The sequence below is a fragment of the Leuresthes tenuis genome, unplaced genomic scaffold (genome assembly GCF_036924035.1).
Source record: "Leuresthes tenuis unplaced genomic scaffold, fLeuTen1.0.hap1 SCAF_10, whole genome shotgun sequence".
NCBI classification, from domain to species: Eukaryota; Metazoa; Chordata; class Actinopteri; order Atheriniformes; family Atherinopsidae; genus Leuresthes; species Leuresthes tenuis.
The window spans coordinates 30,233,666-30,248,049 of record NW_027325364.1 but is presented as its reverse complement, the minus strand read 5'-3'; the positions used below and the strand labels follow the sequence as shown (position 1 = coordinate 30,248,049).

At 42.7% G+C, this 14,384-nt stretch overlaps 1 protein-coding gene across 2 annotated transcripts in view; it reads left to right on the top strand.

Moving 5' to 3' along the window:
• The first annotated feature begins 8,924 nt into the window (after nucleotides 1-8,924).
• Nucleotides 8,925-14,384, top strand: part of ncalda (neurocalcin delta a) — a 63,881-nt gene continuing 58,421 nt past the window's right edge. For both annotated transcript variants that reach the window (XM_072394928.1, XM_072394930.1), the window contains exons 1-2: nucleotides 8,925-9,064; nucleotides 10,251-10,369. The gene's annotated coding sequence lies outside the window, so the exon portion shown is untranslated. The remainder of the gene's footprint in view (nucleotides 9,065-10,250; nucleotides 10,370-14,384) is intronic.

The following is a 14,384-nucleotide window of genomic DNA, read 5'->3' as shown; positions in this document are numbered from 1 at the left end:
TCAGCTATAGGTTGTTTTCTAGCTGTTTGTATCTGCCTGCCTGCCTGCCTGCGGCTGACAGTGTGTGGCCCAAATAGTTCACCTCTTTTCTCATCCACTGGAGCTTATCTTTTGATACTTTGTTTCCAGTTTTGCAGAGGTGCTGCAACAGAGCAAGAGAGTCTTCTCTGCATGCTTCCTCTGTTTCTGATGCCACCAAAATGTCATCCACATACACAAGCAACTGGCTTCGCTCGGGCATGTGAAAATCTGCCAAACAGGCCATTATTGCTTGGGTAAAGATGGTGGGGCTGTCAGCAAACCCTTGTGGCAATCTGGTGTAGGTGTATCCTTGACCCTCATATGTGAATGCAAACCAGAACTGAGAGTCTGGGTGAATTGGGACTGAGAAAAAGGCGTTACTGAGGTCAACTACAGTAAAGAACTTTTTATCAGGCTTTAGAGAGTTCAACAATGTGTGTGGATCAGGTACATTTGGAGCTCTTGTTTCAACTGCTTCATTTACAGCACGTAGATCTTGAATCACACGCCAGTCTTTACCATTTGCTTCTTGCACTGGAAAGATTGGTGTATTACATGGGGAATCTGGGCATGGTCTGATTATTTGCCCTTTGTTAAGGTCTGTTACCGCTGGTGAGATGCCCTTCACTGCCTCATGTTTCAGAGGGTATTGTTTTACTCTGGGCCTCCAGTCTGATCGAGGTTTAATTTGTACTGGAGGTATGGATGTTAAAAGTCCAACATCAGAAGGACCCTTTGACCACAGTTTTTCTGGGATCTCTGCCAATTCAGCTTCTTCTTTGGCAGTTAGAAAAACGTCAGTTTGTCATGGGAGGTGTTGCACTTGTGCTTCGCACGTTGCTGCACCACCGAAAGGTTGTCTCCACATGTCACAGCTGGGACTGTAACTCCAGTTTTCGTCACTGCTCTCATAATCATTTGCAACTGTTGCCATTTTTGTTCTCAGGCCAGCATCTGTCCAAGTTATGTTCTCAGGCTTGAACAGAGAGATATGAGGGGTAGCTGATAACTTGTAGCTGGATGCTCGATCCACAGGGAGGAGTACAGTCACAGCAGCAAATGACCTTCGGTCAGTGTACATGTGAAGCAATCCCACTACAACAGGAGACATTTTGGCAAATTCTTTGACCTATGTGTCATGGGGATCAGTCAAAACATTCATGGTGACATGTAATTGACTATGCGTCATTTCTGTCTCTGGATTTAGTAGTTGTTCACGTGCTTCTTGTAGCATTCTGCTAGGAAGGTGAGGCTCAAACTTTGGGCTCAAATCATATGAACAATACACACTGTTGTCATTTGTGCAGGATGCATAAACGTCAACATCTCTGACTCTGCAAGCTTTCATTCCGTTTTTAATTGGGACGATGGCGATGCCCAGCCGGGTCATCAAGTCTCTTCCCAACAGGTTAACAGGGCATTTTGGTGAAATCACTACAGAGGCTGAAATAGTAAGTTTAGCTTCTTCATCTGCAACAGTCAAAGCTTTAGAAAAATATTCTTTGTGTGTCTGTCCATCTGCTGATTTAACCCAAATGCTATTTTGAGACTGTTTTAAACCTGGGACATGTGTTTTAAGAACTGTTTTGCATGCACCACTGTCACATAGAAACTCTGTAGGTTTACCATTTATTTTCAACACTACATAGGGTTTCTCTTTGAGTGCATTCAAAACGTCCCAAGCTGCATGGACATCAACAACCATCTCATCTGTAGGATTAGAGGAGTCAGAGGTTTTCATGTCTAGTCAGGAGTTAGACCTTCCTCTGTCTCCTCTTCCTCCTTTGTGATTATCTTGTTTTTTCTTTGGACAATTTCTGGACCAATGTCCCCGTTCTCCACAGTTCCAGCATTCGTCAGAATTTCTATCAGATCCAGACTGGAAGGGCCTTTGGCCTCTTCCCCTCCCTCTGTTTTTGCCTCGACCGCCACCTCTCTGGCTGCCGCGGAAGAAAACAGTGGAGCTGCTGGATTCCAAATCATCGGTGTAAAACACATCTGAATATCCTTCTTTCTCATTTACCACTCTCTCAGCATGTCTGGCCCATTGCATGGTCTGGCCGACTGTGCTTTCAGCGGATTCAACATGATGTTTTCTTATCCAATTTCCAATTTCGGGGCGGAATCCTGTGAGGAGACCATTTTTCAGCTGTTGCTGATAAGCAGAACGATCGTTAACATCAACCTCGATTCCGCTATGTATTCTGAATTCTTTTTCAAATCTCAAACGGAAATTTTCAACATCTTCGTCATTTTTCTGTTTTATTCCCGCCAGGCGGCCATAATCTGCCCGTCTGCGGTACAATGTTGCCACTCTTCCTGTGAGAGCGGTCCACTGAGCCTCAAACTCAGCACCGAGTGTGGCTGGCTCATCATTTGGGGCAGGAAAGGCCACATGATTATCACATGCGCCAGTAAAATCTCCTCTGACTCGGGCCCAATCCTTTCCGAGTGAAGTCATGGCTGCTTGGCCTGCTTCAAGCCCATTTAATCTATATGAAAGGATGATTCCTCGCCTGTCCTCAGCCCACTGGGCAGGATCCTCTTTTGCAGGTGTGCATCCTTCCACAGCTTTTCTGGCTTCTTCTAAAGTCCACGGCCTGTACACATACATGTGAGCAGCCTGTCCTTCAACAGGATTAGGATTGGCAACTTGAATCATTGGATAATGTTCGACTGTGTTCTGAGGAGGCATTGTTTCTTTTTTAGAATGACTTCTAAGCCACATAGGGGAAAAGAAGGGGTTTGTGGAACTTGGGTAAAACGTGGAGTTAGGCACAGATTTGCTCAGATTAGGATATAAATCAGAGGTATTCGCTAACTGAGTAGGGGGTGCAGTGGGAGAAATAGCCTCCGCCCCTGCAGGAGGCGAGCGCCCGTCAGCCTGTGTTGGGGGTACCGCAGCTTGAGGTGGGCGCTTGCTAGCCTGTGTTTCATTATTTTCTGGTCTTACAAACAAGCTCGCTGTTTTATTATCTCCCGATTTTCTCTGTTTTGCCTTCTGAATCTGCTCTCTCCTTTCTTCAGATGCCTTCAACCACAAGTTAGCGCCCTGCAACTCTTTTTCCTTTCTCTCCCTCTTTGCTCCATGCTTTGCAGCTACGCTTCCTTCCAGCATCACAACCACTCCTTTCCACTGATCAACTTTCAACTTTTTGTCAACACCAAACTTCTTCTGCCACTTTGACATATAACGTAGACAACCAGGAAATTTGCCAACCATATATTTTTCATCACCTTCGGCACCTCTGGGGGAGGATTTACTGGTTTGATTACCCATTTTTTATTTTAATTTAATTTAGTACTCTGCGTATATTTGTATTAATATATGTCCTTAATACAGATTAAACTTACCTACTTCAACAAACTACTGGTTTGTGTTAACACCGTTAGGTTTCCACCAGTAATGCTGATTCAGTCAGTGTACTCTGTCATTCACACTCTCATTCACTCAGCAAGTATTTTGTACAGCACAAAACACAAATTCTTTCCCTGCCACTCAGAAGCAAACCTTCGACAAGGAACTACTTCTGACAAAGAGCAGTCTCTGCAGAAGTCTCTCTCACTTGGGACTCTAGGCCTCTGCGTACAGAGCCTCTGACCCTTTACTTTCTGGGACTCAAGGTTTTTAGCATCTGACCCTGTACTCTTTGGGACTCAAGGCCTCTCTTCTTACAGAGCCTCTGACCCGTAACACAGCGCTTTTCACTTACTTCTCTGTTGGTTCGTTTCACTCCGTCCGGATCCCATCAATCCACCGTTGGCAGACGAAGTCAGACCTATGACACTGGCCCAGCGAAGAATTTACCCCCCAGGACTTTCTTTCCAGGTCCTGTTGACACTGGCCGTGCACGGATTCAGCGCGTCGTCCTCCGTCCGCCAGCGGTCAGGTATGTTGGGATCCGGGTCACATCACCAAGTTGATGGGGTTTTTCATTCTTACTAACGAAGTCCCACCTTAAACAGAAAGAACCACACAAGAGATCAATATAAAGTTCAGCTTTTGCAAAAGGGCAAAGCCATCGCTGCTTCAGCCACAGGTGTATGTGTCTAAGCAACCAACAACAATCTCCGACTACCTCATTGCAGCAGCCTGGTTTTATTCAGAGATAAGAAAGGGGGAAGAGCTTTACAAAAACAAAGGGTTTCATAGAAAATTCAGAACGTCGGTCGTTTACGTATGCATTTACGTATGGAGGCACATCTGCCAATTAGAGTGTGAGACCTTGACGACAATCATACAAAGAGATACATCAATAAACGTTTGTAGTGTAAACTCGGGTGAGCTCGGTTGACCTCTGGAAGACTCCGTCCTGAGGCATCTCTCTTTGTTCACAAGCACCCTCATTTCCTCGCCACATGACTGGAACTAATGCAGTATATGTCATATAAGATATATATGGTAAAGCGTAGGAAATGCAATTAAAGCATAGCAAGGCACAGTAAAGTAATTGTAACACAGGGTATATCATGAGATAAATGTTAAAAACCCTAACAGCGACCTACCAACAGTGAACGAGGACATAAAGATAACGCTCAATATGAAGCAGCCATCCAAAGACTGTGTCAAGCCATCGCCACTCAATTTCCAACCAAAATCAATATGTCCCACATTTCCACCTGCAAACAGAAACCCGGTGAAGGGACTGATGATTTTGTACACCGCATCCTTGAGGAAGTCAGCAAGCACAGAGACCCTTCACTCCTCCTTCGCTCCTACTGTGCCCAACCCACACACTATTTTGTCTCAAATTCCATCAGATGCACAGTTTTGCTCAGTGGTTGACTTGTCTAATGCATTTTTCTCTGTTCCAGTGCACCCTGATAGCCAATTTTGGTTTGCTTTTTAGTTTGAAGGGAGATCTTGGACTTTTACCCGGTTATGCCAGGGGTACTGTGAAAGTCACACTCATAAATAAATTCTCAGCACTTTCTGACTACTCTATCAATTGGTCTAAAACCACAGTTCTGCCCATTAACTGTAGGGTCCAGAATATACCTGCGATCACTTTACAGTCAGGAAATATTAGATATTTAGGCATAAACATTTCCTCCAGGCTCTCAGAGCTAACAAAGCTAAATTATGTGCAATTATTAAAGACAGTAGAGGACGATCTCTATCGTTGGAAGTCCTTACCTATATCACTTATGGGGAGAGTTACAACCATTAAAATGATGATACCACCAAAAGTTATCTATTTGTTCTCAATGATCCCCATAAAACCATCTGCTACTTGGTTTAAGTCACTAGATTCATGCATCTCCAAATTTCTGTGGAAAAACAAACCACCACGTATTAGTTTAAAAACCCTACAGAAGACCAAGGACAGTGGTGGATTAGATTTACCTAATTTTCAGCACTATTCCTTAGCCAATAGGTTACAGTATATATCAAACGGTTTAAACCTAGCCCAATAGATGAACCATGGATAAATTTAGAACAAGCATTGTGTGATAATCTGGAAATCTCTGACCTGCCACTTATTAGTCAAAACGTAAAAAATCACAAATGTTTCAAAAGCATTAACATCAGCACCTCTCTGACAGCCTGGTGGGAATTTCTTAAAATAACAAAGTCTTCACTTGTCCCGTGTAAGCTTACACCCATCTGGAACAATCCTGACATCCTGCAAAACAAAAAAATGCTAAACTTTACTCTGTAAACCTTTAGGAATTCGAGAATAAGCTTATTTTCACGAGTTCTACACAATTTTAGATTTTGATATAAAATTAATTCCTTTACTCAAACCAAGTTAAAACTGCTTTGTCCTTCATATTAATCCATGTCTAAATAGCTTTAAACAAAAAAGAACATTTTACTTTGCAGGATAGGAAAGAACAACACTAAACCTTTTCAGGAATCCGAGAATAAGCTTCTTTTCACGAGTTCTGAACAATTTCGGATTTTGCTATAAAATGTATTCCTTCACTCAAACCAAGTTAAATCTGCTTTGTCCTTGACATTTCACCATGTGTAAATAGATTTCAACTAAAATCAACATTGTACTTTTCAGTATAATAAAAGAACAACACTAACATTTCAGGAATCCGAGAATAAGCTTATTTTCATTAGTTCTGCACGATTTCATATTTTTCTATACAATGTATTCCTTCACTCAAACCAAGTTAAAATTGCTTTGTCCTTCACATTTCATCATGTCTAAATAGATTTCAACTAAAAACAACGTTGTACTTTTCAGTATGATAAAGCACAACACTAGCACTTCAGGAATCCGAGAATAAGCTTCTTTTCATTAGTTCTGCACGATTTCACATTTTGCTATACAATGTATTCCTTCACTCAAACCAAGTTAAAATTGCTTTGTCCTTCACATTTCATCATGTCTAAATAGATTTCAACTAAAAACAACGTTGTACTTTTCAGTATGATAAAGCACAACACTAGCACTTCAGGAATCCGAGAATAAGCTTCTTTTCATTAGTTCTGCACAATTTCACATTTTGCTATAAAATTAATTCCTTCACTCAAACCAAGTTAAAATTGCTTTGTCCTTCACATTTCACCATGTCTAAATAGAGTTCAACTAAAATCAACGTTGTACTTTTCAGTATAATAAAAGAACAACACGAACACTTCAGGAATCCGAGAATAAGCGTCTTTTCATTAGTTCTGCACGATTTCACATTTTGCTATAAAATGAATTCCTTCACTCAAACCAAGTTAAATTGCTTTGTCCTTCACATTTCATCATGTCTAAATAGATTTAATTCCCCCCTGAGCTGTCACCTTATCGTGGTGGGGGAGTTTGCGTGCCCCAATGAGTCTGGGAGCTATGTTGCCCGGGGCTTCCAGCCCCTGGTAGGGTCACCCAAGGCAAACAGATCCTAGATGAGGGACCAGACAAAGAACAGCTCAAAAGATTCCTTATGATGAAAAAGAAATTTGGACCGCGTCATCCCTTGCCCGGATATGGGACACCGGGGCCTCCCCCAGGAGCCAGGCCCAGGGGTGGGGCCCGGCAGCGAGCGCCTGGTGGCCGGGCCTGTGCCCATGGGGCTCGGTCGGGCTTAGCCCGAAATCATGACGTGGGTCCCCCTTCCGACGGGCTCACCACCCGTGGGAGGGGCCAAGGGGGTCGGGTGCCATGTGAGCTGGGTAGCAGCCGAAGGCGGAGGCCTTGGCGGTCTGATCCTCGACTACTGAAGCTAGCTCTTGGGACGTGGAATGTCACCTCTTTGTTGGGGAAGGAGCCGGAGCTGGTGCGCGAGGCTGAGCGGTTCCGGCTAGATATAGTCGGACTCACCTCGACGCACGGCTTGGGCTCTGGAACCAGTCCTCTTGAGAGGGGTTGGACTCTCTTCCACTCTGGAGTTGCCCGTGGTGAGAGGCGCAGAGCAGGTGTTGGCATACTTATTGCCCCCCGGCTGTGTGCCAGTACATTGTGGTTTACCCCAGTGAACGAGAGGGTAGCCTCCCTCCGCCTTCGGGTGGGGGGACGGGTCCTGACTGTTGTTTGTGCCTATGCGCCAAACAGCAGTTCAGAGTACCCACCCTTTTTGGAGTCTCTGGGGGAGGCACTGGAGAATGCTCCTACCGGAGACTCCGTCGTTCTGCTAGGGGACTTCAATGCTCACGTGGGCAATGACAGTGAGACCTAGAGGGGTGTGATTGGGAGGTGGGGGAGGATGCCGATCAGACCTGGCAGGCCATAACGTATTGTGAGGGTCTGCTGGGAGCGTTTGTCAGAATCCCCCGTCAGAAGGAGATTTAACTCCCACCTCCGGCAGAGCTTCAACCATATCCCGGGGGAGGTGGGGGACATTGAGTCCGAATGGGCCATGTTCCGTGACTCCATTGCCGAGGCGGCTGATCGGAGTTGTGGCCATAAGGTGGTCGGTGCCTGTCATGGCGGCAACCCTCGAACCTGCTGGTGGACACCAGTGGACGGGCTGTGGCTTCGGCGGTTGCTGAGGCAAAAACTCGGGCCTGGGAGGAGTTCGGTGAGACCATGGAGAACGATTTCCGGACGGCCTCGAGAGCTCGGAGACGGGGCCTCCCATTTCTGGGGCTGAGGTTGCCGAAGTGGTCAAAAAGCTCCTCGGTGGCAAGGACCCGGGGGTGGATGAGGTCCGTCCTGAGTTTCTCAAGGCTCTCGATGTTGTAGGGCTGTCTTGGCTGACACGCCTCTGCAGCATCGCGTGGACATCGGGGACAGTGCCTCTGGACTGGCACTGTCTGTTCACCATCTGTTCACAGATGGTTAGGCTACACCAGCACAGCAATGTTAAAACAAATGAAAAAAAAACGTGTCAGCATTTAATAAATACCCTACCTTCCCAGATTTGACTGGGAAATCTTCGCCAGAAAATTATATTTGTGAACAGATGGTTAGGCTACACCAGCACAGCAATGTTAAAACAAATGAAAAAAACGTGTCAGCATTTAATAAATACCCTACCGCTCTAAATACACATTCAGTTATTAAATGTCAAATTGCTATAATTCTCTCGTCTGCGCTTTCGGTCGGGAATTGCAATGCGATTAAAAGTCAAGTAAAAGCCAATATATATTTATAGCCTATATTTGAGGGAATTACCCATTTTCTTTAGTTGTCCACTAGATGGCACCAATGTCCGAAGACGATGAAGCCGTAGACTGACAGAAAAAACTTTTTCAGCTATGGTTTAGAGAGCAAGATAACAACAGAGGTCTCACTTTGCTCTTTTTCTGGATACTACAAATGGCCATAGATGTGGCTTATACACAATCTACAAAAATAAAACCTCGATTTTGACTGGTATAAAATTAATTCAAAATAACCCTTTGTTCAATCTGTGTATAAAATGTATATCCCGAAAGCGTATGCGTGTTTTTTGAGATCGTTTATTCTGGCAAATGCAACGGTTCAGACCGGAAGACGAGCCAGATTTCCTCACATGCAGGACATTTTTTGGTACACTGGCTAAAACTCCAAACACAGTGACACTTTTTGACACATGTGGAGCTGCGTGCATATGTGTGTTATTCTGCAATGTACTGAGCCACCGGCACGTGAAGAAGGTCATTTTTACTCTTGGCGGGGTGAGTTACTTGTTTAAGACTAGCTGTCACTTACGTGTTAAATTTGCTGTTGCGTTATGTTGAGATAAATCAGTGTCCACAAAAATTAAGTGAATGAATCCTCCTCACTTATTTGAAAATGAAAGCAGTCCGATATAAACAACCCTCGAACATGACATGCTAACGTTAAAACAAACAAAAAGAGAACTAGACTAGATCATTGTTTCTACCTTTTTCAGTTCTATATGTTTGGTCAGCTAAAAACCGTTTTGAGGCTTCGCGATACACAACAGCAAACTGTAGCACTTTAGCTTGCTAAGCTAATTGGACTTGATGCTTGAGGTTTTAGAAACCGCCTTTCGTTCCATTGTTATGGCATCGGTCACATTAAGCTGACAACAGGTGTTGTGCTCCGATTGTTGTGAATATGTAAACGAAAACTTGTGCTCGTGTTTGGAAAAGTTCGGAAAGACTTCGGCTGAACTGAGCGAGTTGAGAACGCACACATGACATAAAAAATTTACTGATTACAAATAATCACACACAATCACGCCTCTTTTCTGCAGAGCATTTATAAAGTAAAAGCCTCTTATTTATTATCGTCTCGTTATTATTAGAAGAAGTAAATCTGGTGTGATTAAGTCAGTCCTCAGCTTGCTGGGAAATGTCAAAATCTTGAACATTTTTCAAATTTTCAAACTGTTTGAATATGCTGCTTGTGGAAAAGACAGAAATAACTTAGGGGTCAGCTGACTAAAGGTACACTGGAAGACTCCACTGCGTATTTGTCAGATGGCATTGCTTCTTGTTAGACATCACAGCTCTACTTATTAACATCGGCCTGAATGAATTGTGTAACAGATGCATGGTTGAACCAGGAGACTGCAGAGAGACAGCAGAAATTACCAAAATGCACAATTATGCTTGATCAATTTAGAGAAAGCACCAACATAATATATCATAATTAAATAACATATCATTTACTAAAACACAACTAGCCAGCAGTCAAATCTGAGAGGTTTTCTCACGAATTAGAGCACAAGAGAGTCTTTAGACTGAATGCGCTATTGCTTTAATTATTTATTCATTCATCATTATTATTGCACATTTGTTTGTTGAGATGCATTTAGCATTTACACACAAGGTAGTGGCATAGAAATGAATTTTAAAACTAAGTGTCTGAACATCTATCTCCAGGTGCTGTCAGGTTTTAACATAAAGTCCCTGGTGGAGAAGAGAGGACAGCATAAACTCACTCCTTGGAAGGAGTGTTTCAGGGTTCTGAAAACGTTCACCTGAGCAGCAGGTGTCCACGCTTCCCATCTGGTGAGTATCAGAGCTACTAGGACAGAATTGGTTTGAGCTGGTTGGTGTAGTTAAGAGATGCTAGTGATCAGACTTATTTTTTAGTAAACATAATTGCTGCACATATTGCTTTTTAGGCTTCATCCAGTGATTGATTTGTTTGCACTGAATGTATCAACATTTGAGCTGAAATTTTACATTTTGTAATGCTTATACTACATCCCATTGTTTTTTGTTAGCACACACCTACATTTACACACCATGCTTGTATAAAACCAGTGGCTGACACTGTGCTCAGAGCATGGGCTTCAAACTGTTTCCTGCCACAGTCAAAAAACATGCAGGTTGAACTCAGTGGTGTTTAGTGTTAGCGGTATAGGACACTGTGCAGCACCCTTCAGCCCGTTATTAGTCTGGATAGTTTCAAGCAGTCTTTTTAACTGAAATTCTCAGGTGTGCAGAAGCATTTTCATCCACTGCTTGCAGGGCAGCATATACCCTGAAGAGAAGCATGCAACTTCTGTGCCTGTTGAAACTCTGCACTCTAATCCATGTATCATGTGATTTTGTACATCATTTGTACATTTTGTACAACTGTTGTACCTGGACCAGTTACACTTGATTCTACACATTAATGGCTCTGACAGATATAAGTGTTAACGTAACAGCGTTGCTGTTCTCGACACATGTATTTGCTGGTCTGGAACTGTCGCGGTATAGCAGTACAGCCTTCCTGTTCACACACTCACAGTAAGGTGATGCTCTCAGTTTACTCTCTGGATCCCTCCCACACATCATGATCTTTGGGTCGTGACTCAAGAATTGAGATTGTGGTTAGAAAGGGAAGAAAGGTAAAAGTTTTGATGGTCTGAAGGAGCTCAAAGAAAGGAAAAAGACAACTGTTCCACAGATCCAACTGTGGCATTTCAGGGATTTGATTACAATCCCTCTGGAGGCTTTGAACACTTTGGCACAATTACAACTTGCAATTACTAACGGCAATCACTGCAATTAATCAAAGAAAGCATAGGTGTTATGATGGAGTTTGCATGGTCAGCTCAAGGATAGAAGCTTGCTGCGTTGAATGTCGGTTGGGTTGGTTGAGTAGGTGTATTAAAGAATGACAAATACTTGAATGTTTCACCACAATAAACAAAAACAATTACAAATAGTCAGTAGACATGTTCCTTGTAATGATGTAACAGAAGAATAGGAATGCAGCCTGGGCTGACAGCATAGCATCACTTGTGAGTTGGTTGGTTGTTTTTTTCTGGCTCATTTTCCTTATCAAACATGGACACTGTGGGAAACAGTGTCTACATTTGTCCTTCAGTTTTCCCAGGATGGATAGCCTGGATTGTTTGCATTCCTTATTGAAACCAAGGACATCACTATCCTACAACTCACTGAGGCTCCCCTGCTCCCGAGAAATGTGAGCGCATCAAATTACAGGCAGGAATTTTTATTAATTAATTAATTTTGTCATTTAACATGTCAGCCTGGTGAGCATGATCATTTTACATCTCAAGCCAAATACATACAGCCAAATATCACAACTACTAGTTAGTATACAGAGCCATGCTGTTTTTCTCCTGGGTCTCTTCTCAGCTCAATACCTGAGTGGTATCAGCTGTCAGCTTCATGTTTCCAACAGAAACAGCAGTGATAGCTTGAACAAGAGGACATGATGTGCTGCCCATGGCCTTCAGGAGATACCTTTTATGCTTCAGCCCCTCAATCTATCCATCCGTAGGTGATCTTGTATGGATTCAGTGTTTGCTAGGCTAGCAGAGTAGTTCATACTAGGGATGCAACAGTACTCTGTAAAATATTGAACCGATCGGTCCGCTATGCACGGGACAGTACACCCTTATGGACCGTGGGTTTTCGGTTTTGCAATTAATTTTGCGCTGATGCTTTACAGGCCACTGTGTGTGCCTGTCCAGGCAGGTGAAAAGCCCCCTCCACAAGACACGTGTTAATGTCCAATCACTGCTGTGCCTCCACCCACGCACCCCCTGTCAGTCACACTGTTGTAACTGGAGGCGGGTTCAAAATGCAGCTCGCACACGGATGTGGAAAAAGTGTTATATTATTCAGTACACCAGTGATACTGGTATGTTTACAGTTTTTGCTGACAAGCAAAATAAAGAGAGAATTTGGGGGGGGGGGGGGATTGTTCTCTTTATGCACAAAACACGTACCGAAACCGTGGCCCTAAAGCTGAGGCCCGAAAACCGAGGAACGGACCGTACCGTGGGTTACCTGTACCATTGCACCCCTAGTTCATACTAATTAGTTTCAAGTGCTTTATTAAGCTCCTTTTCACCTATTCTCCATATGTGCATTTCTGGCAGCAGTAACTCCCAAAGATGGCAGCAAACCCAAACTAATGTTGGAAAAGAAGTCCTCTTACAAAAACTATGACTGATGTTACTAGATCCAGGCCAGGCTTTCCTAAAGTAATCTTAAGCAGCATCAGTAGTAGAACATATATATTTGTGCACAGCTTGTGTTTTCTCTCGTCAACCTTCTTGTTGCTCTGTAGTGTCAGTGGTGAAGAGAGACATATTTTTACATGTCTTATCTGGTATATACCCAGTGAAGAAAATGGCAATTCTGAAAAATGAATAGATTCCAGCTTTAACCCTTTAAGGTCTTTTTCTTAGCATTGTTTTAATAATTAAGTTTAAATGGTTACTAGTAAATAAGTAATTATTAGAGTGCTACCTGACTGGATTTGGTAGACATCACTAAATGATAAGGTATACTTCTTAAATGTACACCTAAATTTATTAAGGGGTCTATTGATAGTTTGAAAACTTCATAAATGGCTAAAATGTTTGTTAATGTTAGCTATAAGCCCAGAAGGATAACCAACAATATACATTTGATACATGGTGTCATTTGCCCTGTAGAGGTGCTGAGGTCCATCCATCTATTTTCTACACCCTCTTTCAATTATATGGTTTTACACATCAAGATAGAAAATTTTGAACAATCACCTGGTCCTCACCAGGTATTGAAACGAAGTAATTACAACCTGAATGAAAAAAACACCACATGACATATTACACCGTGTCAATTTTAATTGAACAAAAACTGAGCAAAAATGCTGAAGCAGTGTGTGAAAAACTAATAGAATTTTGTAGCGTGTAGAACCATCTTTGGCAACAGGAGCCAAATGTAATTATTTTCTGTATACAGTTATCATTCTCACAAACATTTGTTGAGGAATTTTGGACCACTCAGTTTGTTTATGCACAGCTCTCCCAAGGCCCTGGCACAGCATTTTAATGAGGTTTGAGTCTGGACTTTGGGACATTTCAACTCATTGCCTTTTTTCTCATTTTCTGCCATTCTCTTGTAGATTTGCTGGTATGTTGGGGATCATTATCCTTTGCATGACACTGTTTCTGCCAAGCTTGAGCAGATGCCATCACAAGAGGACTCCTTCTTGTAAAATGTTTTAGGATACCTTAGTACACAGAGGAATTCATGGTTGATGCTAACTGCAAGGTGCCCAGATTGTGTGGCCTGCGAAACAAGCCCAAATGATCACCCTTCCACCTACTCACACTGCTTTACAGTCAATATGAGTTGTTAGTGCTCATATACTGAGTTTGTTGTTGCCAAACATGTTGCTGGGCTTTATGACCAAACCTCTTTGGTTTCATATGTCTAAAGGACATTCTTCCAGAGATCTTGTGCTGTGTTAAGATGCTTTCTTTTGTCAACCCTTTCAAACAAAGCACACTTGTTCAGTCTATTCTTCTAGTGCTATCGTGAATTTTAATATTTAACATGCTAACTGAGGCCAGGGGATTTTTATGTTTTGTGTCCTGATTCATAAAACATCATATTAAAAAACATGTACTTTATTTTTCACACATCTTTACATATAGTGAAGTTTTTAAACTACCTCACTGAAGGTCTAAATCAATGCTGCTTAGTCCAACCCATTCGAGTGAGAGGGTTTTTCTAAAATTGTACACGGTTACACAGAAAGCTACAGGATTTAACATACTGTGTCAAG